At 44.4% G+C, this 23,909-nt stretch overlaps 1 protein-coding gene across 5 annotated transcripts in view; it reads left to right on the forward strand.

Annotated features, from left to right (window-relative positions):
- The first annotated feature begins 580 nt into the window (after positions 1-580).
- The window catches only part of MBNL3 (muscleblind like splicing regulator 3), a 163,156-nt gene continuing 139,827 nt past the window's right edge, over positions 581-23,909 (forward strand). For 4 of the 5 annotated variants that reach the window (XR_002321241.2, XM_020969802.2, XM_020969803.2 and 1 more), the window contains exon 1: positions 581-942. The gene's annotated coding sequence lies outside the window, so the exon portion shown is untranslated. The remainder of the gene's footprint in view (positions 943-23,909) is intronic. The other variant, XM_020969807.2, reaches the window with a different exon arrangement.

Consider the following 23,909-nt stretch of genomic DNA (forward strand, 5'->3'; position numbering starts at 1 on the left):
CTGGGCTGTGCTGGCGACTCGAGGCTGCGCCGATCGCCGAGCCTCCACCTCCCCCTACCGGTGCTGAGCCCCCCAGGTCCTGTTGGTGTGTAGTGGGGAGCGCCCCTGGGTGTGGGTCTATGCGAATGTGTGTGTTTTTCTTTCCTTTCCCGTGCAGTGCAGCGGTGCATTTGTTTGTGTTAATTGGTTTGTTGACTCACCTTAGAGTATTGATAGATGCATTTAGCTAGAGAGGAGTGCGGCTTTCGCCTGGGTTGCTATGGCAGCAGCCAGCCCGAGCTCCAAGCATGTACGACATAGATCTTGGAAGCTATTAGGTGCACTCGGGCTGGACTGAACCAAGTCGGCTGGGGGGGGGCACAGTAAGGAGGGGGCGAGCTCTGCGGAGTCGGGGGGCCTCTGGCGGGGCGCAGTGGCCCGCCCCGGAATCCGGGAGCCCGCCGCGAGCCGGGGGGCCGCGAGCCCGGGGCTGCTGTTGCCAGGGCGGGCGCGGCGGCGCGCGGCGGCGGCGGTGGCAGCGACGGAGCCCTGGAGGCGCGGGAGGCGCGCGGCGGAGGCGCGCGGGCGGCGGCGGCGGCGGCGGCGGCGGCGGGCGCGGGGCTCGCTCTCGCCTTGACATTTTATCCCCCAGAGCTGCATACTTGGAGCTGGCTTGTACGTCCCAGTCATGAAGTTCTGGAGGTGGGGCGGGCTTTAATTTGCTTATATCTAATGATTTCCAAATCCGGGCTTTAAAATGGCGGCATCCGTCCTGCACCCCTGCTAAAGCCTCCCCCAGCACTTGGGCGACTTTGCTTAGTGCTGCTTTTGCTTCTGCAGCTAACATATGGCATGTGCTGCTGCTGCTGCTGCTGCTGCTTCTGCTGCTGCTGCAGCAGCTGAGAGCTGGACCCCATAGTAGCCGAACCAGCCGCCGCTCCTACTCCTGACCATCAGCGGAAGGTAAGGCGCAATCGGACTTTTCTTTTGGGGAGCAAAGTTCTTGAAGAGGCGCCCCCCCCCAGCCGCCCCTGGGACGGAGGGAGCTCCCACAAAACCGGAACAGTCAGAGCAATCAGAACAATCATATTAATATTAATAATAGCCATGCCCTCTTTGCAAGCAAAAGAGATATACCTTTTGACGAGGTGAGATTTTTTGACGGCTCTTTACATTTTGTTTTTCTTTTCCCTCTTTTTTTTGTCAAAACGCCGGGAAGGGGGCTTAGTGTATGGCATTACAGTAAGAAAGTATTTGCGCAACTAAACATTTTTTTAAACATTTTTCTCCCCCTCCTCATTTTTTTTGGGGGAAACGCAGTGCTGTAAACTGTAAGCGGCTTCCTCGTCAACGCTCTTCCTTTGCGCTCCGGCTCAGCAAACGGGGCAAGGCTTTTTTCCTCCTTTTTCTTAAAAACCAAACCAAACCAAACCAAACAAAACACTGTTGAGACCTGGAAAGAGTGATGACGCTTTTAGATTCTAAGGGATATTCAGAAAGTGATTTTGGGGAGGAGGGAGTTTTTCCACTCCTGAGCCTTCACTTAAAAAAAAAAAAGAAAGAAAGAAAAGACCAGCTCTATCAAATGAGTAGTGAAAGTTTGGTTTGTGGATTATTTGATCGCGTCTCTCAGGAAGAGGGGGAGGCGGCGAACCTACTGTGTGGATTTGGGGCTCCTGCGTCTGTCTTAGGGGACACATCTTGGTGTCCTTTGCGTGGCATTCATTCTTGTCTGCCTTTTATTAGGGAAGTGCTGCTTTGTGGGCGAACTTTCTCTTCAATTTGTGGATCCGGGACTCGCTGCAGATTACATAGCTCCACAGCCGACAGGACAGAAATCACAGTCAAAACATTTCCCTTCCTTTCATTTCGAAAAGGTTGCTCATTTTTGTGAGTGCGCTGAATCCGCCCCCACCCCCACCCCCACCCCGCAACCCGGCTTGCAGAAACAATTCTGAAGACTTAGGAAAGGAACTGTTGGTTGCTTTACAAATGCTGGCGATGAGCACTGGGCAGCCGCTCTCTATTTGGGCTAAAATCGGTCCCTTCTGGAGGTCTTAGCCTGTGTGCCGCCCTTCTGATTCGACCTATCCAAACCAAGAAACTACTTTAAAAAAAAAACAGAAATTAACATCCCCCATTTTAAGTTTTCTCTTTTACCCTTTCCGCTCTCCCCCCCCCCCCTAGGCACGCTGAAGTCTTTTTTGCCTGTGGGCTGGCTTTTCTGCTCCCATTTTTGACCACTCTTATCTTTCCCCAAGGAGTAGAAGCTACTTGACAGACTCCCATGGCACAATAGTTACCAAGAGAGTGAGAGGGGTGAAGAGAGGGAGCCAAAAGATTTTTCTGTACATCTCCTAGGGCATGCGCACTTATTCAGCTTTGCCACCGCACTGTAGTCTGCCTAGAAACAAAGAAGCAGAGCCCAGTTAAAGTGGTGTTTACTATGTACTGTTGTGCTCATGCCATTGTTAATTGAGCAAAATAGCTGGAGGTGTTTATTTCCTCACGTAGGAGACGCAAAATGATGCGGGGGGGTGGGGGTGGGCAGCAGGTAGATGCTCCTTAAGAAAGGGTCCAGTCGGGCGAGGCAGCAACTTCTCCCCTTTTTCCCAGGCACACACTTAGATCCCAGTTCTCCATAGGTTCTGCCTTCTCATAGGTTTTCCTTGCTGAATCATTGCAGACCTCTGCGCATCAGACCTCTTAAATTACAGCCACGGGTGTCAGATTTGACACATGCCGCAATAGTGCTCAGCCAGCACATCCTGGCAAAACTAGCTAATATGAGACATTGGGGGAGAAAAGCATGACCCAATAACGTTCAGTCCTCTTAGGCTGAAGACTTAGGAAAATATAATACGTGAGCTTTTGTATGGCAATGTTAAATGCGAAGTTGTTTGTTGGAAAGATCTTTTGAAGGAGAGAAAAGAAAAAGGAGGCTGGAGTGTAATACTTGTGGCAGCTGAGTCCCCGGTTTCACTTCTGCCTGTGTTAAGCAGTTCGGCTGATCCCCAAAGCGATTAAGAAATAGTGCCTTTTTCTCCTGATATGTCTGTCCTCTCTAGGATTTTCATAAGCTGCAGGGTATACAGGAATTAGAGCTTGGCTAGGGGGAAACTGCAGTTTTTAGAGGAAAGGGTGTCAGAATGGGATAGTAGGTAGGTGATTGGGGGGGCTTACTGCAGACCGGGTGACTGGAGCTGGGAGCAACCGATTTCCTCTCCCACCCTACCCCCACCCCCCACACCTCTGGTTTCCAACAGAAAGTACCTTCGTGATTTAGACAAGAACTTGACATTTAAATCGTATATGTTTCACTTCATTGTCTGGATTCCACTGGACTTGTAATTCATCCTGGTGACCGGTAGGCTTATGTTATCCACCCTGCTTCTCAATATGAAAAAGTAATCAAAGCATCTTAGAAAGAAGGGTATGTGGTTTTGAATGTTTGTATGGTGTTGGGCTGGGTTGGGCTGGGCTGCTACTGCACTGTTCTGGTGATCCGAAGCCACAGTGTGTGCTGCTGTGACAGTGGCTACTTTTTCCAGGTAGGATCTTTCCCAGGTAGTCTGATGGCGATGCAGATTTGAGTTTGCATTCTAGCCTTGCTTGCTGCCAGGACAGTAATTTAAAGGCAGAACAAGGTGGGTTTTTTTTTTCTTTCAGGTTTGAAAGAAATGGTGGGATAGGATTAGAAACATTGGGATTTAGGGCATATATCAAGCAAGAATAAATTACCGTACATGTTCGACATGTAATTTGATCCTGTAATTAGAGTGAGGTAGTAGTCTCTGGCTTGTTAAAACTATCAAATGTCAGCCGGGGTGCACAAGTCTATGCAGCCTTGCCTCAGTTGGGGTGTTGTGGTACCTGCAGCAACCTTGTTAAGTTCTGAACAGATGAATTTATCTCTCTCTTCTCCTACCTACCCTCCCTCACCCAACCCATTTTGAGTCTACTGTTACTAGCATATGGCTCTTTACGGCAGAGAAAAAAGACCACAAAGGTCAGATTTTTTTTTTGTCAGTGTTTTTTTTTTTTTGAGGAGATCATTGCTTCTCATAAGTATAATATAGCTATGGCTTATTTAAAAATAAAAAGTAGAACTGTGCCTCAGCTACAGTGAGGCAGTGACTATTTTCTAAGGAAATAAAATGTACTGTTTGATGGGGGGAGGGGGAGTAATTTTATCCGCAGTTAAAAAAAAAAACCTGCCCAATGAGGATGCCATTAGGCATATGCCAGGGTGTACTTTTAGGTGGCCTGATGTGGCACTCCTCCTCTTCCTAAAATGGCTAGGATACTGTCCAGAGATTCCAATGCCCCCATGTGAACTACAGCCTGGGAGCTTTGGGATTAGTGAGGTATCAATTACTTTATCAGGTGTTAATGACTTTGCCTAAAGAAAAGTTCTTTTCAGGTCATTCCAGCCTACCAGTAAAAAGCCCTAATAAATCTTCCACTTAGTCCTGCTTGGTATTAAATTGATGACTGTGGTTTTAAAAAAAAAAAACTCATGGGGAACAATCATACAATCATGGAATAACCTGTAATCATTTTTATTGGAAAGAGATAGGCCAGCCTCCCAAAGGTCAGGGTTGACTCTGAGCCAGCTGAACAGGACAGCATTGACTCTGTCCCCTAAAAGACCCTAGATTCTTACCTGGTCCTTTCAACTTTCCCTTTTTTCAAAGGAGCTTAGGGGAAAAAAGATTCTCTGTCATCTATTAGGCATGTTTGGCAGGTATGAGGAAACTGAGGCACAGTGATGGATCCTGGATTCCCAGTGCAGGCAATTAACCTGTCAAATACTGAATCCTTCCACACTCAAGGACAGTAGTAGTAGTAGTAGTAGTATAATAATAATAATAATAATAATAATAATAATAATAATAATAGTAATCCTAGAAAAATCCTGTATATTTATGTGCTGCTTTTCTTCCAGTATGTTTATCTCATTAATCCTCATGGTAGCATCAGGAATCCAGGATTTTTTTTTCCTTCTTTAAATGAGCATTACAAGGAGCCGTAGAGTTGATTAACTCTGCTTGTTAAGCCATTGCCAGGAACCACTTCCATCAGCTGTTAAGTTGTTTCATGGGTAGAAACTCCAAGAGATAAGACTGCTGATTTTAGGTAGGCAGTTTGTGGTATGCCTCCCATAAGTAAACCTACCAGTAACTAGCATTGGAAGGCTATTGCCTGAGACAAGTTGAATCAGAAATTGAGCAGGCTGGCTTGAGGGAGAGCCTGCAGGCTATTTGATATACTCTGACGACAGGAACATTGAAAATGTGCTGATTTCCTTCCCCCACTCCCCACCCCCAAAATTCAATCACTGAAGCAGGCTTAGTTCCCTCCATCAACTTTCTTCATCGTCCAAGAGGTCAGAAATGAGTGCATTTTAGGAACATAGACCCATAGGGTAGGTGAACATCACCTGCATTTTAGGGGGCCAAAGAAACTGAATCACAAAAGGCAGTGTAGGCTGAAGTTACAAGGGGATCTAGGGCTGAATTCCACTCCCCCACTCCCACTGCAGGTAGTAATTTCAACTGGTACCCCCCATATTTCCACTGCAGATAGTCATCTCAACTGGTGCCCCTCCTACTCCCACTGCAGATATTACTTCTAACTGATGCCCCCCCCTTCCCACTGCAGACAAGAATCTCAACTGGTGCCCTTCCTGCTCTGTCTGCAGACATGAACCCTAGCTGGTACCACTCCCACTGCAGACACAAACCCTAACTACCTCTCCCAACACACACACACACACACACACACACACACACTGCAGACATACGTCCCAGCTGATGATGACCCCCCCATTCCTATTATAGACACAAAACTCATCTGGTACCCCCCCCACTCCCACTGCAGACGTGAATTCAGATCTGCCCCTGACTCTCACTATGTGTGGGAACTCTTATCTGGCACACATAGCCCACTCCCACTGAAAACACAAATCCCAACTGATGCCCCCCCCCACTCCTACTGTAGACATAAACTCCATCCTGTACTTCCTGACTTCCAATGCAGGCAGGAACCCCATGTGGTGCTCCTCTTCTCCTACTGCACATAGGAAGCCTACCTGATCCTCCTACTCCCACTGAAGACATAAATCTCATCTGGTGCCCTCCCCCCACTGTAGACACAAACTCTCTCTCATCCCCCCCAACTCTGATTACAGACAGGAACCCTAGTTGGTGCCTCCCTACAGAGAGAAACCTGATTTAGTGCCCCCCATTACCCACCTGCAGCCTGGTTGCCCCCTCCCCACTGAAGACACAAGTTTTAGCTGCTGCTCCCACTCCTGTTGTAGATATGAACCTCCTTTGTACCCCCACTCCCACTAAAGACAGGATCTAGGTTGTAACTGCTCCCCACTTCAGATAGGAACCCCACCCATCTTGTGCCTTTCTCCCCACCCCCAGTAGCAAACATGAAGAATAGCTGGCACCCTCCTTTCAATTTCCACTAAAGATACAAATCCCAGCTGCTGCCCCCTCCACTCCTACTGTAGACATGAACCCTATCTTGTATTCCCCTACTCTCACCACAGGCAGGACCCCATCTGATACCCCCCTGCAGACAGGAACCCCATCTGGTTCCCCCTTCTACTGCAGACAAGAATCTTAGTTGGTAGCCCCTCTATCTCTTCCTGTAGGAGGAACCTCATCTGGTACCCCCAGGCCCCCAATACTGAGAGGAATCTCAACTGGTGCCCCTTCCACTCTCACTGAAGACAGGGAACTCATCTGTTCTCCCCACACACTGCAGATGGGAATGCCATCTGATCCCCCTCTCCAACTGAAGACAAATTCCAGCTGCTGTCCCCCCACTTCTACTGTAGCAACGAACCTGATTTCATAATCCCCTCACTCCCACTACACATGAGCCCAACTAGTACTCTCTCAACTCCCATTTCAGACTTGAACTGGTGGACCCACCCACTCAAGACAGGAACCCCATTTAGTTTCCCTACTCTCACGGCTCACAGGAAGACTAGCTGGTGTTTCTCACTCCCACTGGAGACATAAATCCCAGTTGGTGCCCCCCACACCCACTGGAGATGTGAATCCCATTTTGTAATCCCCCTCTCACTGAAGATAGGAACCTGGCTAGTGCCCCCTTGACTCCTACTGCAGCCCCACCTGGTGCCCCCCTCCACTCCCACTGCAGACACAAACCTCATCTAGTGTCTCCTTCCACTCCTACTACAGAAAGTAACCCCTTCTACTCCTACTGCAGATAGGAGCCCTAACTGGTGCACGCCCCCCACCCCTTCCCACTGCAGTCAAGGTTTCCAAATGTTGCCCTTCCCCATGCTCCCATGGCAGACAGGAATCTCAACAATAGCTCCCCTGTCCCCCCTCCCCATTGTATATAAGAACCACAGCTAGTGCCCCCCCCATTCCACAGAGAAGAGCCAAAGCTGATGGCCCCCTCACACACACACACACACACACACACACACACACACACACACACTGCAGACAGGAATAATAATATTGATGATGATAACTAGAATTTATATAGTGTCCTAAGGTTTACAAAATGTTTTACTTATGTCATTTGACATACCCCAGCTGGTGCCTCTCCCCCACCCCCACTGCAGACCAGGTACCACCTGGAGGAATGTCATGTGTCTTGTACACATCCCGGTGAATCCATTCTTGATCCTTTTGAACCAGACCTGCAAATATAATGGCCTCCCCCACCCAAGTAAGTCACATTCTACAGTCTTCTCTCCTATGGAGTTGAAAAAGCGATTGTCCCAGGTGAAAATTGAAAGACCCTGGGACCTGTCTCCTTTCCAGGGAAACACTGATTGCCTATTTAGAGGGCGAATTTGCATGGGTTTTTATTTCCCGAGATACTGGTATGAATGACTGCTCTTTTTAAGGCACCCAGAAAAGCAAAGTCCAAATGGTGGCCCAGACGAGAGGCACCACAATCCTCTTTTGTGCCCAGATAACCGTACCCCTTTGGGCAGAGCTTCACCTCCTCTCCTTATGTCAGTGGAACCTGGCCAAACTGGGGCAGGCCTGAGGAGGAAGCAGGCAGGCTTGCAGGGGAAGAAAGAAGAAAAAAGGAGGGGAAAAGGCTTGGTCATGAGAGGATGGGCAAGAAAAGAGAAAGCCAGGCAGCCAGTTTTCATTTCACCTTTTATTTTGCTGCCTCGTCACCAGTGCCCAGCATAGTGCCTTGCACATAGTAGGTGCTTAGTAAGAATTGAATTCAACTGAATTCCTCCTTTCTTCCCTTCCCCCAGACCCAAAATAAAATAAAACATCAGAAGAAGAGAAGGTAATTTTAGCCTGGGTCTGTATCCTGTAGCATGATTCTGCATTTATTTGCTTTACTAATTGAGGAAATTAATTTGTCATGTAATGTTAAGGTTACTCTTGGCCCTTACATGGGACCTTCTATTGAAGGCAGAAGCACATACTCTTTGTGGATTGTTTTTATTTTCAACAGTCCGTCTGGAGTATTTGATTATTTTTTTTTTCCAGAACAGACTTTTGAACAAAACACAGAGCCGGATGCACTCCGTGTACCAAATCCCTCCTTCCGTAGCCCAGGAAGGGGAGTTTCAGCAAACAGCAGGGGCCCAATGCCCACGCTTCAGGGCTCCGAGCAAACCCACTGGCCTCCGGGCTTCGGACTTCTCAGAGTGTGGCTATTTTTAGAGAGTCAAACAGAAGCCCCCAGTGGGTTTGTTTTCCCGTGTGATTGACACAAATAAATGAAACCTCCCCACTTGGGTCAGTCAGCAAGCATCTCTTTCAGGCAGCCAGGGCTAAGTGGAGAAAGGCCATCTTCAGTGAAAACTGGCCCCACCTTACAGACCCCCCCATTTTATGTCCAAAGGCTTCTGGGTCCATAAAATTGGGGGTGAATGTGCCCTTGTAATCAGATCTGTTGATGAAAGCCTTGCAGAGAGCTGCACACTGCAGACATAAGCTGTGTCAATAAGAAGTCTGTTCAGCCCCTGCACCCAGCCTGGGCAGCGGCCTGTGATTGGCAGACTCCCGAAGGGAGGGCCCGCCTGGCTGGAGAAAGTCCTAGGATTTTGGCGGCACTTCTGACTGACTGACGGACTGACTAGTCCTCCAACACCCTTTCTACCTCCCTTTTCACTTGGGGGCAGGGGAGGGGTATTACTCGGGCATGGGGGCAGCTACTTTTAGCCGTCTATCACAGGAGGGTAAAAATGAGTTTTCCTTCCTGATGGGGGACACTCACAGGCAAAAGCTGCTTTTCTTAGGGCCTTCAAAGTTGACAGGCCAGAAGGATATAAAGTGAGACTTGGAGTTTCTCAGTGGGAGAGGAAAGCATCAAGACCAAATCCATGTGTGTCCAGTGTGCTGACTTGAGAAAAGAAAAAGAATACCAAAGCAGGAGACCTACGGGGCTCTTTGCAAGCCAGCCAGCATACTCAGGAGGGCATGAACCAACCTCCAACCAACCAACCCACCCACCCCACCCAGCCCTGGGCCAGCTAGTTCTCCAGGAGAAATATTTTCTTGCCCGCTGTGCGTTTATCAGTTTCTGATCAAGCTCATGGAAAGGGTGGGTCTGTAGAACTGCTTCTCCAGAGTGGAAATCATGGCCACTGTTTGAAGCAAATCAAACTGAGCTATTCTAGGGCACCATTTCCAGCGGGGTTGCCCTAGTTAAGTGTCGCTAGCATAGGTTAAGTAAATACCTTTTGTCAAGGTTATACTCACTTTCCATAGGCAAGCTTGGAGTGGACAATGGTCCCCCTTATTCCTTACCCCTCTAGTTCCAAAGAAACCACCTTCCTATTTTCAGTCATTAAGCAAAGAGGGCAAACAGGCCCAGCAATCCTGAAGCACTGGTGGTGACAAGCAATGACAGGAAATGCTGGTTACATTGGTCCCCTTCATAACTTGGGGAGGCTGCAGCTGGTTAATTTCTTTTTACTTCCTGTTTGGGGACAGTTTGGGTCAAAAGTAGCACTATGCTTTGGCGTGTGTGTGTGTGTGTGTGTGTGTGTGTGTGTGTGCCTTTTCCCTCTATAAAGATATTTGGCTTTATTCTGTAAGGCCACAATAAATCTGTCACCGGGCCCCGGGTTTTGTATATTTTATAGACTGGATCATGTGGTTTGAGTTTAATTTAGCAGGCAGCATGCTTTTCTTCGTGGTTTGGCCCTGACGCATGTTGCTTTGGGGTGTTAGATACCACCCGGGCATTTCTGGGGGACACAGAAACTAAGCATCTCTATTTACACAAAAGCAACTGCTGAGGAGGGCATTTCCTACCAGTTAATGACTGGTTGAAAGGGCCAACGGGCCAAATTCAGACAGGAGAGGAACATTCATTAAATGTCAGGAAATGCCCAGCATTGATCGATTGTTTCTTTTCTAAACAGGGTTGGGCAGAGAGCAAAGCTACATTCATTGCCTTTGTTATCCCCATGTGGAGAGGGGAGCCCAAAGCAGAGGCTCCATGCTCATGGTCATGGTCATGGGTGTGGCATTACCTTGTTGGGAGAACTGATCTCTCTGTTAAACTTCCCTGACCCATTGGCCCACCCCAAAGAGAATGGGGCTCCATTCTGTTCTTTTCCATCCCAGTTCATGGTGATTCACCAAGTTTATATTTCATGCCATAATGACTGACCCAGAGGATGGCATTTCCTTTGACTTAATGACCCATTGGAAAGGAACCTACGGACCCAAGGCAAAGTGGAGAGGCCTTAACCCCGCCAAACATTAACTGCCCAACCCGGAGGTCAATAATGCAATCTTAAAGGCTTTGAAAGTATCAGTAATGACCTCCAGGTTGGGCAGTTAATGTTTGGCAAGGAGTTTTCTGATTGATTGCGGGACAGGGAATTGCTAAAATGGGAGAGTACCTTGGAATGGAAGGAAATACCATTTTCAAGGTTAGTTTAACAGAGGAGCTTCAGTGGACCCAATTGAATCCTCATTGGATCAGCCCCAACAGCACCTGGACATTATTTATGAAGGTGTTAACAGTGATAATAAATGTTTGACATTGTTTTCAAGTTCTGGAGAGTTTACCATTACAAACAAAACCTTCCTATGAAGGAGTCTTGTCCTTAGCATCATTCTTGCCTCATTAAAAAAAAAAAAAGATTGAAAAGTGATGAGGCAGCCCCATGTTGGAGCTCACATTTAATAATAACTTACATTTATATGGTGCTTTAAGGGTGGTAAAGCATTCACATCCATCATCTCATTTGACCTTCACAACAGTCCTTGGAGGTGGGTGCTATGATTATCAGCCCCATTTTACAGATGAGAAAACTGAGGCACAGGGAGGTAATGTGACTTACCCAGAGTTGCACAATAACTAAGCATCAAATTGGGATTTGAACCCAGGGCCTCCTGCCTCCAAGTCCGACACCTTAGCAGTTATTTCAGGCTGTCTCTCTTTAGTGGAAGAAGCCCCAAAGGAGGACTCAGCAAGCCTCTAAGTAGTTTGGTCTCCTAAGACACCTCATTTCCTCTCACTGAGGCTCAGTTTCCCCACGGTAAAATGAGGGGACATGGACCAATCCCAGCACTGGAAGTTTGAGAGCCTGTAAATGAGAGACCAGGTGCTGTTGGTGCTGATCTAATGAGTATTCAATTGGTTGACTTTGACTCTCAGAGATGCAGAGCAAGTTATGAGTGGTGAGGGCAGGGGGCATCCTAACCCAGGAAGCCTCGTCTTCCTTTCAAGTTCAGCTTCAGGGATGGTAAATGTTTATAGAGGCAAAGCCATCTATTCCACCCATCTTTAGCAGTCTCATAATAAAGGCAGATGGGTAACTCCCTCCAGTCTATTGTTAACAGAGATTGAAGTTCTCCCAATTGATTATTGATAAAAAGAGTACCCCTGGGGTTGGTTTGGCTCAATAGTTTAATCTTCCTTGAAAATGTAATTTCTTTCCTCTCTTCCTTTTGGTGGGAGGGAACAGATGCTTGGCTAGGACCTTGAAAATGAAGGCTCGAGACCTGGATTTCTTCATAGTTTTGAACGCCCTGTCACGTGCACAAGAAGCCAAATATTAGGTTTCATTGTGGGCTTGGCAAATGTCACTGTGCTCTTTTAATATTTAGTAATCCAGGGTTTGTCTGTCTACCCCAGCTCTCAGCAAAGGTCTTTAAGAAGTTCCAGTGTCCACTTTTGGTGCTGTTGTTAATAGCTGGTTGGCGAATAAATGAATGACGAAATGAATGGTAAATTTAACCACACATTTCAATTGTAGAGATATATTTATCAGCAAAACTTTTTTGATAATTGACAATAAACATATTTTAAAGATTTTTATGCCTAACAGTTTTAGGTTTTATTATTAAAAATATAGGCTCAGGGCAGCTACATATGGCACAATGGATAGACCACCAGCCCTAAAGTCAGGAGGACCTGAGTTCAAATCTGTCCTCAGACACTTACTAACTGTGTGACCCTGGGCAAGTCATTTAACCCCATTGCCTCAAAAAAAAAACGCTTAGTTTTTCCTTCTGATTATATATGTGTATGTATACATATACATATACATGTATGCATACATATATAATGGATACATATATGTATACATACACACATGTGTATGTATACATATATTGTGTGCACACGTGCATATATGTATGCGTGCACATACATATGTGTGTGTATATACATACATGTGCATGTGTGTGTGCATACACATAGCCACATATACTCATAGACTTAGAACTGAAAGGGACCTCCAAGGCCATCTAATATAATCCCCTTCCTTTTAAAGAGAAAGCAACTAAGTTCCAGGAAAGGAAAGTGACTTGCCCAAAGTCGCACATAGGATCTTAATCCCAAAAACTAGAAGGGACCTTAGAGGATGTCTAATCTGACCTGCTCATTTGTTCACTGAGGAAACTGAAACCTAGAGAGACTGAAATGACTCGTCACATGAGGGCACACAGGTGAGCCAGCAGCCGAGCTGGGATTCAAACTAAAATGCAGCACCTCCAAACTCTGAACTTTTTCTGTTGCATTGCAGTGATAAGCCACACCTCTCACTAATTCTGACCACTTGAGTCAGGGCTCATCAGGCTCAGCAGATATTCTGAATTAGAGACCATTTCCAAAAAATCCAATTTGATTACTGTCAAGTACAGACCAATCACAACTCCCACAATGCCCATCTCCCCAACCTCTTGTGGAGGGATTGGGGTCCAGTGGTCAGTGGACTGGATTTTGAGTCAGAGGGCATTTGGTCAAATTTGAGCCCACCACTTTTTACCTAGTGAACAAGTTTCTTCACCTCTCTGGGTCTCAGTTTCATCCTCGGTAAAATGAGGCAGAAGGTTGGTCTAGATGACCTCTAAGGTCCCCTTTTCAGCTTTAAAGCTGTGATCTTAATGAGTAACTTCCATTTTCTTTCAAATGATATGCTAAAGTTCTTAAAAATGGATTGATTGAGTAGATTAAACATGCCCCCCAAATCTTGTTTACATTATTCAATTGCATAGCAAGCCCTTTCTTTATAGTTTGTGCAAAAGGAAATTTAAGGGCAGTTCAGGGTCAGTTTCAGAGACTGAATTGGTAGAGTCCAGAATAATGAGGTTTGACAGTACTCTGTATACAACCCTCAGTACTGCCTTATGGTGTTAGAAAGGCAGTTTGGTCTCGGGTGTAATTTGCAAATAGAAGCCGAAGACTGGTGGGGCCTGGGAACTTAAGCTTGAGTACTGACTTTACCATTCTGTGCCTCAGTTTCCCTCCTTAAAAGCAAAGAGAAGGTTTCATCTAAGTGTACCATGAGACTTAAGATCAGAAGTACTTTGAGATCATGAAAGGAGAGGATAAGTGAAAAAATAATATTGTTCAAGCCTGAGAACCAGAAAATGAAGTGAGCTAGGAACAGAGGCCAAAGCAGGAAGTCTGTTTTCTAAATTATGAAAGTTAGGGGAGTCAGAAGGGTGGTAAATTAAGCTGAATGGAGAAGGACTTAGCTAGCAATGTAAATATTGAAAAGTAATTGGTTAATTTAGGGATAAAGTTGCAGGGGAGTGGGTGGGAAGACTAGTCCGGACTTATGATTTCATCATTAAGTCATTTCCATTGTGAAAATTCTCTCCATTGATATAGATCTGGAATTTCAAGAACTGCTTGGAGCATCAAGAGTTTCAATGACTTGGGCAGAGTCCCACAGCCAATACATTTGAGAGACTGACTTGCACTCAAGTCTTCCTGGCTCTAAGGTTGGTCCCCAACCCACTCCACTTTGAGGCCTCATGAGGTAATTAAGAACAAAGATAAAGAGGAGTTTCCATACCGAGAGTTCTGCACAGTAATGAAAGTATAGATCTGGATCCCCTAAAAGGAGAAAAAAAGTTAAGAGAATTTCCATTTTTTTAAATGTTTAATATGGAAATACATATAGACAATATGGGTGCAAGAAGAGGGGGATTAATTCAGAAATAAAGACTATTATGACATTTTCACACATACCAAATTTCCCCACGCCCTTGCATGAAGTGTGAGCTTAATAAGTATGTTTTAATTGGGGGATTGGAACTGTGATGAGTGGCATTTTTTGCTGCAGTGGGTGAAAGCAGAAATACTGATTACCTTGTGCTGCCGAAGGCTTGTGGGTGGAGGTGTGGCCAGAAAGGCTGGAGTCATAAAAATAAAGAAAAAAACCTAACCCTGTAGCCTTCCAGGTCATTGTGTGCATGGGCACAGGGATCATCCCCAGGAGATCAAAAGTACCCTAAGGATCTGGAGCCAATTTCATGAATATTTCTTTGATTTAAAAATAAATAAATCAGACTGGGAGTGGCCCTGTGGGGTTTTGTTGTATCCTCAGCCTGATCCTGAGGAGCTTGGAATTACATTGGCTTCTTGTCTCTGCAGAGTCGTAGCTCAGCGTTTCTTTCCCTAGTAGACACTTCAAACTTCAAACCCTAGTCGTTGCTCTTCAGATGAAATATAATCTCAGTTGCAATGACTCAGTCACTCATTTCTGGGAATGTAAATGTGTTCTGTGAGCCCTCTCTATTAGGAATTTGAAAAAACGACACGTAATCAACAAGCATTAATACAATGAGCACCTATCAACTTGTGTTATGTTTCAGTGTCATCAACTCTTGCATCATACCATCACCTGAAATTGAATGTTAAGTATATTATTACATTTTTAATTTGAAAAGTACAGAATTTTGGTAGGTAAAATTGACTATATTTTCACTACATGATTACAAGCTCCACCTACACATATGTATGTGTATGTGTGTATTCATTTAGCCACTCAAAAATTTGACTTCAAATGCCTGGAAAGTGATAGATGCAGTAATGGATGCAGATCTGTATCCACCTCCATCATCTATAATGCTACTACCCCTATTCCATGCAGAATCTGGAGTAGATGGAAGAAACTGTGGGTGGTTTCAGTATGAGTGCCTGTGATTTTCAACAGCAAGCATGTGGTTGGGTGTGTGTTTTAGGCAAACAGAATTAGTCATTGTTTGGGGGTATCTGCTCTTTTCCTCTTTCCCCCCCCTTCTTTCAGCCTTCTGGGTTTTTCAGTGTAGAATACTTGACAAGTTCAGGTGATATAGGCAAGCACTCCTGTGGGAGGGGCGGATTCCTGCTCCTTCAAACCAGTACCAATGTTTCCTCCGGCCAATGCCCTTTCTGAGTAAGCTTGGCTGAGATATACAGGCCCTGTGTAACATACTCTGCATATGACATGGGTATCTTGGAAGGGGACTTAGGACTGGAGGTTTTCATCAGGTGTTTATGCCCTGTTTGATTGCATCCACCAGGTTATGTGAGAGGCAGTCTTTTAAAAAAGAAAGAGAGAGAGAGAGAGAGAGAGAGAGAGAGAGAGAGAGAAAGAAAAGAAAAAGAAAGTTCCCACCATAAAAGAGAAGTGGGTTTCTTATCCTGGCTTATAGACAGTCACATCATAGTGGGTATGTCAATGGGGATCTCTTTGTGAAAAGCAAGGCAAGAAAGTCAGATTTCCCAGGATTCCTGGAAAGTGGATTGGAAGGGCAACAAGTGTTCAATGACTAACAAGTGATGCATTTGGAGAGCAAGCATCTGATATGTTCACCTACCCATGGCACCTTCCACATAGTAAAACAGTAAGCCATCAAGCAGTACCCACCTTCCTGATGCCCCTCTGGTTGAAAGCTTAAGTCTGTTTGTTTGCTGGGTTGTGCCAGCAGCCAGTGCAAGGGTTTTTTTTTAAACCATGTGGGATACATGAGGCATGGGACTGACCTTGAAATTTCTTTATTTAATCTGGCAGTCCCAGCCACTGCGACAGGCCTGCCTCTGCAGCTTTCCAGTGGAAGGCGAGCCAGCATTTGGAAACACCTTCAGCTCCAGGAATATATCAAACATTTAACTTGTTCTAAATATCTGTCAGGTGGGAGTCCACAGACAAGAGAAAATATTTCATTCCTTTTTTCTCATGCAGAAAAAGGGGTCTGTATTGTATATTTATACACAATATTTTTATATTTGCTAAACTTTCTTTGGGTTTCCAAATGTGTTTTGTATACTCTGTATTTTCAAATTGTGTGCCTGCGAAGCCAGTTTTTTTCCCCTAGAGATTTTAATTCATGGGAGTGTCTGGAGCTGATCTGTGCTCACTCCTGGCTACCTTCAGTAATCAGAGACTCTCTGAATTGGAAGGGATTTCAGGGGGCATCTCATCCAATCCTTCCCTAAAACATCAAGCCCTGTTATCATAGCCTTGAAAGTGGTCGTCCAGCCTTTGCCGGAATATCTTTAGTGACTGGGAAGATACTACTTACCAAAATAGCCCACCTAATTTCAGATGGCTCAGATTCTTAAGACATTTTTCCTTAAGTTGACCTGGAATCTTTCTCCTTGCAACCTTCTACCCTTTGGTTCTAGTTCTACCTTATGGAACCACAAAGAACAGTTCTCATCCTCATGATAGCCCTTCAGATTCTTGAAGATAGTCATGTCCTCCCCAAGTTTTCTCTTTAAGCTACTCATATGTCATGAACTTGAAGCTCTTCATCATCCTGGTTGCCTTTACTCTACACACATGCCCCATCTTGTCTGTCATTGTCCTTCTCAAGATATTTCACCTTACAAGGGACACAGTATTCTAGTTGTGGTCTGACCAGATCAAATTCCATGGAGGGTGGGGAGGGAGAGAGGCTGATATTCACTATGCCTTTTGTAATGCCGTCTAAAATCACATTCGTTTGTTTGCTACCAGACCATATTGTTGATTCATATTGAACTTTTAGCCCACTATCACTCCCAGGTTTTTTCCACATGAACTGTCATTTAGTTTAGTTGCCATTTGGGGAAACTGCTATATTTCTGTCATCTAGTTGATTGTTTGAACCCAAGCAAAGGACTTGACATTTGTTCTTATTCAGTGTCATCTTATTAGCTTTGACTCATTCTAACCCGCCTATAACACCTTTTGGGGACCTGATTCTGTTACACAAAATCTCAATTATCCCACCTTACTTCTTGTCACCTGCAAATCTGATAAACATGCTTTCATCTTTCCATCAATGTTATTGATTAAAAATACTAGATGTGTCAGGACCAAGGACAGAACCCAATTTTACAAGTGGTACTTATATAATAGAAAACAATTAACCAGTGTAACACAGCAACCCAGAAAAAATTAATCTGATCTTTGACCAGTTTGCTCTCCCTTTAACAATTCCTCCTCAAATTTTAAATAAGCCTTCATTTGTATTTAAAAGACTAGATCAATAGGTTGTGTTTAAATTTAAGATTTTCTTATGCTTTTCATATTTGGTGTTGGGGCTTAAGAACTTTTGCTTCTGGAGTTGGTAAGGCAGCAGCTGCAGCCCTAACTCACTGCTTACTTCTCCTTATGTGGGTCAGGGTGTATTGTGGAGCCAACATACTTGCACACCCAGCCCATGGGATGTAGGAGGACAGATAAAAATGGAAGGAATGAGAGATAGTTGAACAGGATTAGAAAAATAGATGCGAACTTGCCCTCCTGACCCCTCACTACATTTTAATCCTTTTTCTACCCCAGCAAAGACAAAGGACATTGCATTTATAGAAGATTCTTCTCACCATTGCTGTAACTCTTTCAAAGGGAAGATTTAGAGAGGAGAAAGTATGTGTCTAAATTTTTCTTCTTGAAATGTGGGAGAGAGAAACAAGTATGAGAAAATATAATCTTCCCTCTACATTCTCTGCCTGGGGGGAAGTCCAGTCCTCTCATGGCTTTAACTCTTACTTTAGTCAATGATGCTAACCATAATGTCAATCAATCAACAAACATTTACTAAACCCTCTGTGGAATGCACTGTACTCAGTGCTGGGAATACAAAGACAGAAAAGAAATAGTCCCTCATCTCAAAGAGCCTCCATTCTTTCAGGGGAGATAACATGTACATAAATAAAAATGTATAAAAGAAACCTAACTTAGTGAGGCAGGGCACTAGCAGTTGAAAGTATTAAAAAAGGATGTCTCACTAAAACTACAGTCTCTGGTATCTCCAGCAGCTGACCAGACATTTCCACTTGAATGTGGGTGACATTTCCTGCTATGCTCTGACTGTTGTCAAAAATTCACAGAAAGATAGAAAGGTAGAACTAAAGATAGGAAGAAAGAAGGAAGGAAAGAAAGAGAGAAGGAAAGAAGTTGAGAAAGAGAGAAGAGGTGGAGGAGGAGGAGGAAGAGGAGGAGGAAAAGAATAAGAAATCTAATAGCTCTCAGTTACCAATAAAATTAAAAACCAGCTTTTCATCCTGGCCCATAATCAACCCATCCCTCCTTTTGGACTTTATTTTCCATTGCTTACCAATATACAACCTTCTCTTGTCATCTCCATGCACCATGATTCGTAATAAAATAACTGAGTCTTCAAAAAAAAAAAAAGGTCCACAATATCATACGTTGTGGAGTTTGGTTTGGTTTGTGGCCAGAACTGTGATTTCATTGGTGTAGGTAACTCCCGATGGAGAAACTCCATCCACCAGTGCAACTCATACATAACTTATAGTTTTAGAGAGTTGCCTGAAGCAATAGAATGTTAAGTGATTCGTTCAGAGTTATTTAACTCTGATTTAATATGTCAGAGATAGGACTTGAACCCAGGACTTCCTGAGTCTAAGCTCGTTCCTCTTTTCACTATCCTTCACCATCACTCACATGTGATGGCCACGCCCCCAAATAATAAGTTTACCATTTCATTTGCTCCTACTATTTTTCTTGCTTAGAATGACTTCTCTTCATCTCTTCAAGTCCCTAGTCCCCTATTAGGGCTCATATCAGGCATCACCTCCTGTCAAATGCATTTCCTACAACTCCCAACCACATTGCTCTCTTTCCTCCCAGTCTAGCTGCCTAGGATTCATATTGTCTGTACCAAGCAGTAGGGCTCTTGACTCATCCTGGTCCTTTATTGTAGACTATCTTTGATTCTCTGAATTTCTATATGATAATCTTGCCTTTTGAATAAAAACACCAACGTGTTGAGGGTGTGAGCTATTTCCTAAGTAGTCTGTATCCCTTGCTTCCCTTCCCCAGTGCCTAGCAAAAATACTCAGCACATAGGAACTCAATACACACACGGTAAATTGAATTGTGTTGATGTTGGTCATGCCCCTTCACGTAGCGGCTGCTTAATGCATGTTTGTTGAGTTGACTTGAATAGAAGAATTTCCCCCAAGAGAGTATAAAGTGTTTCCTTGCCATTTACATTGTCGTTGAAACCAAAATGGAGCTTCCCTTTGCCCTGCATTTAATTTTGCTTCTCCAAGTTCCAAAAAGGTTCACAGAATAACTTGTCAATCCGTTGACAAGGATTTATTGAGTGTCTCCTATATGCTTGGTGCTGCTCAGCATCTCTGTCAATATGCAAGATGCTATTTGTGTAGTATGATCCAAAGCTCTTCACCACATGACAGGGCACCAGAGCTCAAGTGCCCATTCTTTGTGCAAGGATTAAGCTCACAATCAAAGAACAAGGACAGGTGGAAACCTAAAAAGTCGACTGGAATTGGGCCAAATCAGAGGTAAGATTTTTTTTCCTGATAGTACTATAGACATGAAAGTACTGTAGTACTCTGGGTAACACTGGAAGTATTAAATCTGTGGACCAGGCTTAATGAGAAAAAAAGCAGGGTGGAAGAAACTGAGTACTGGTCTGGCTGCAACCTTTATGTCTATTGCTTGAGGCCCAGCCTAGCTAAATGAGGAGAACCTCATCACTGACACATTGGCCAGCAGACAATGGAGTTTTTAATTTTGGGGGGGGAGGGGAAGAATGTAGCAAGACCAGCAAAAAAAAGGAACGGGGCTTTAAAGACAACTCTTTGTGCTGTTATGAATACGGTACAGCTGAAAGAGTACTGAACTTGGGAGTATAAGAACCTGAGTTCCAAACCTGGCTCTGTCACTTACTGCCTGCATGACCTTGGGTAAGTCACTTAACTTCTATGGTCCTCAATGTAGAATGAAGAGATTGGACTAGGTGACCTCTAAGGTCCTTACCAGTTTGAAATCTAAGATCCTATGATGCCCAATAACCTGAGTTTGGGTTAGGAATCAAAGCCTTTTTTCATCAAGTTAAAACTCCTAATTTGCTTGACACCTCTCCTAGGTTCCTCACTTGGTTGCCAGAACAGGGCCAGTATTGTTTGTGTTACTTCTTAATGAATACCACTTGCTTTGAGTGTAAAAAAATTTAGCTCCAGGCCCATTTTTCCTCACTCAACATCCACCTCCCTCCCTCTGCCTGTCACCACTAGATGAGCAGGCTTTTTCCTCCTCTTTTGACAAAAAATCTTGGACTTAATCCTTGAACTTCAACCACAGAAAGTTTGATTGCTCAAACAACAAACAGGTGCCACTGCTTTAACTGGATACAAATCCCCCCTTTAAAGGGAAAATGATGCTCATTTTAATCCATGCTAAAAACCCCAAATCTTTGCCTTTTTCCCACTTGAGGTACTGATTGTTTAAACTAATGATAACTTATCCCAGGGATGCAATTGCATTAAGCTCCGAACCAAAAGCCATTCATTTCATTTCAGGTCCTTGATGCTGCTTCTCAGTGGACTGGCAAAATGGCACTTGTTGATAAGAATTTAAGAATTTTCCATCAATGTAAATCCAAATAGCTTAATGAAATCTTTGTGCTGGGAAAAGAATGCACAAATTCAAGAATAATTTAGATTAAGGGAGGCTGTTGCTAGAGACAATGTTTTCTGAAAACAATTTGGAAAAGCTTGATTTTAATTTTACATAAGCAATGTCTCATGTACATTGTCTCCGTTCCATATATGTTGGGGAAACACAGATAATTTCTATTTTCTGCCCCAGAATACTAAAATCCCCCAGGAAATCTGGAATCCTGTCAATGTGGACATTCCCTCCAATGAAGCATCTTACAACCTACCCCTTACCTGCCTGTTCTGTGTCATTCTTCTCCATATCCTCCTGTAAGGTCACCACTGGGAGCCTTACATGGTTCAAGGTCATTGGGTCAGGATTCCAAATTTGGAGCACCAGCAAAGTCAGCGTATAAATTGGGTGCTTCCAAGCACTCTGTGCCCTTTCTTCCATACTCTGCATTCTCCTTAGAGAACTGGAAGATTGCTGCACAGGACAGAGTTGCATTTTTGTCTTGTATGGGTTGCTATGACCAAGAATTCATCACCAAGTGCCTATCTACTGGGAATGAACCTCTCCAACCCATGGCTGGTCCTTAGAAAGGAGATGCAATGTGTTCCTGGAACTGTAGTGAGAGAGATAAGAGGCGGTTGGAAGTGTGCAATCCATGCCTCCATACCAGAAGTCCACTCTGTCCAAGTGAAGCTTTTCTATAAGAGAATTAGAAATTGTGGCCTGAGTTGGCATGATGTACTTCTCTTCATTATACAATTTCTCTTTTTTTCAGAGGGGGAGGAAGGATTGCAGAAGGTTTACAGCCAGTCACACATAGTTTGCAAAAGCAGTAGCCAGGATTAGACCCAAAGTTACCCCAAGGAGGAAACTCCAAGTCATATATTTTATGTATGGCTGACCTGAATATAATTTCTTCTTCTTTAAAGTTCCTTTTAGTGCAGGTTGTCAGCTAGCTGCATGTCTGGGTGACCTTGGCTCTTTTTCTCACATCCTACTCCAGGGTTGTGATGTTTTGTTCTCACGATACCATTTATAAGTAGGGCAAATAGACACATCTAAATACAAAATCAATCATTTTTCAGATAGGCCCCTGGAAAAACCGTGGTGGCAGAGATGGGAATATATTCAATTCTATAGCTCCTCTAGCATCTAACTCAAGCTAGTTATTCTGAGAAACTTTTTTCCCTGTGCAATTATAGTAAGAGCCTCACATTTATATAGCACTTTTAAGGTTTGCTAAGTCCTTTCTGTTTATAGTCGAAAGACCGCTGAATTTGGAATCAGAGGACCTAGGGTTGAAATCCCAGCTCTGTTACTTGCTACCTTTGTGACCTTGTCTGAATCACTTCCAACTCTGGCCTCAGTTGCCTTATTTGTAAAATGAGAGCTAATAAATACCTGATGAAAGATTCAAACTCAACATTTCCTGACCCCAAGTTCAGCACTCTAACCATTATATCACACTTCCTCTCCAACCATAGATTTTCTGGTTTGTCTAGAATCAGAACTCCCACCTGATTTAAAATAAAACAACACAAAAGAAAAACATTAGCTTCCATGGGTAAGTTTGGGTTCTGCTCCCAGGCCAATACTGTTGTATTTGGGTATCCATTTGGATATCTGAGATGGTCTGCAAAAATGTATACAGTCTTATATGCTTAGAGGAGGCAGGGGGAAATAGGAAGCAAGTGATCTGTCCCCAATGGACAACTTAATGACATTTCCAGAAGTCTCTCCCAATGTATGGGAAAAGTCAAGCATACACACTGTGACTTCTGTAGTTGACCTTCTGCAATGGACCAGGTGAAGTCTAGCTAACCTTGACTGCCTGCCAAGGCAACTTTTGGCCATGCAAAGTATCTTCTTAAGACATTGGAGAATTGCTTTCTGAACTCCATGTGTTAGGAATAGGGTCATAGGATTATAAGACACTACAACTAGATTATCTGGTCCAACCTGCTCATTTTACAAAATGAGAAACTGAGGCCCAGAGAGAGGAAATGACTTGTCCAACGTCGCCAAGGTCCTCAAAGAGCTGGAATTATTTTTTCTTGGTGTATATTACCTTTGCTTAGAATTTGGATTATGTCTCCTTGGTAGTTATGAGCCTCCCTGATAGGTTCATGGGAACATTGCTCTACATTTGGAAGGGATCTCAGTGGCCAACTAGTCTAACCTCTTCATTTTACAGAGGAGGAAACTGAGGCCCAGGAAATTTAAATTATTTACTTGATGTCACAAAGGGGGTAATCATCAGAGGCAAGATTTGAACCTAGGTTCTCTAACACCAGAGCCAGTGTTCTTGCTACTGTACCATGGGTCCCTCCCCCAGCCCCACCGAACACTTTTATTGGCTGATCCCCATAAACACTTCTCCTTAATGGGTGAGGAATACCCTTGGCCTGTGTATTTATTCACTGAGGATAGCTGATGGGAAGTATATTTATTGGTCAGGCTAGTGGAGATCTGAACAGCAGCCTGGGATTTGGGCCTATAAAAAGGAGCAGACAGATATGTAGCAGGACCAGATGGAGAGAGAGCTGAGAACAAACTTGGGTCTCAGGGGAGGGAGAGCCTGCTTACCCACAGAGCCCTCCGCCGGGAACATCTTGGCCCCAGAGATGGTATTTGTGTGCTGGCAGGGGTAGAACCTATAACCTCACAGAGAAGGGAACCATGTGACCCCAGGAGAGGAGGGAACCGCATGGCCCCAGGGATAGTAGTAGTCAGGGTCAGTGGAAGATTAGTGAATACTTCTGGACAGTGCTTGCTAGAGGAGTAA

The sequence above is a fragment of the Phascolarctos cinereus genome, unplaced genomic scaffold (genome assembly GCF_003287225.1).
Source record: "Phascolarctos cinereus isolate Bilbo 61053 unplaced genomic scaffold, phaCin_HiC Scaffold_8;HRSCAF=390, whole genome shotgun sequence".
Taxonomy (NCBI): domain Eukaryota; kingdom Metazoa; phylum Chordata; class Mammalia; order Diprotodontia; family Phascolarctidae; genus Phascolarctos; species Phascolarctos cinereus.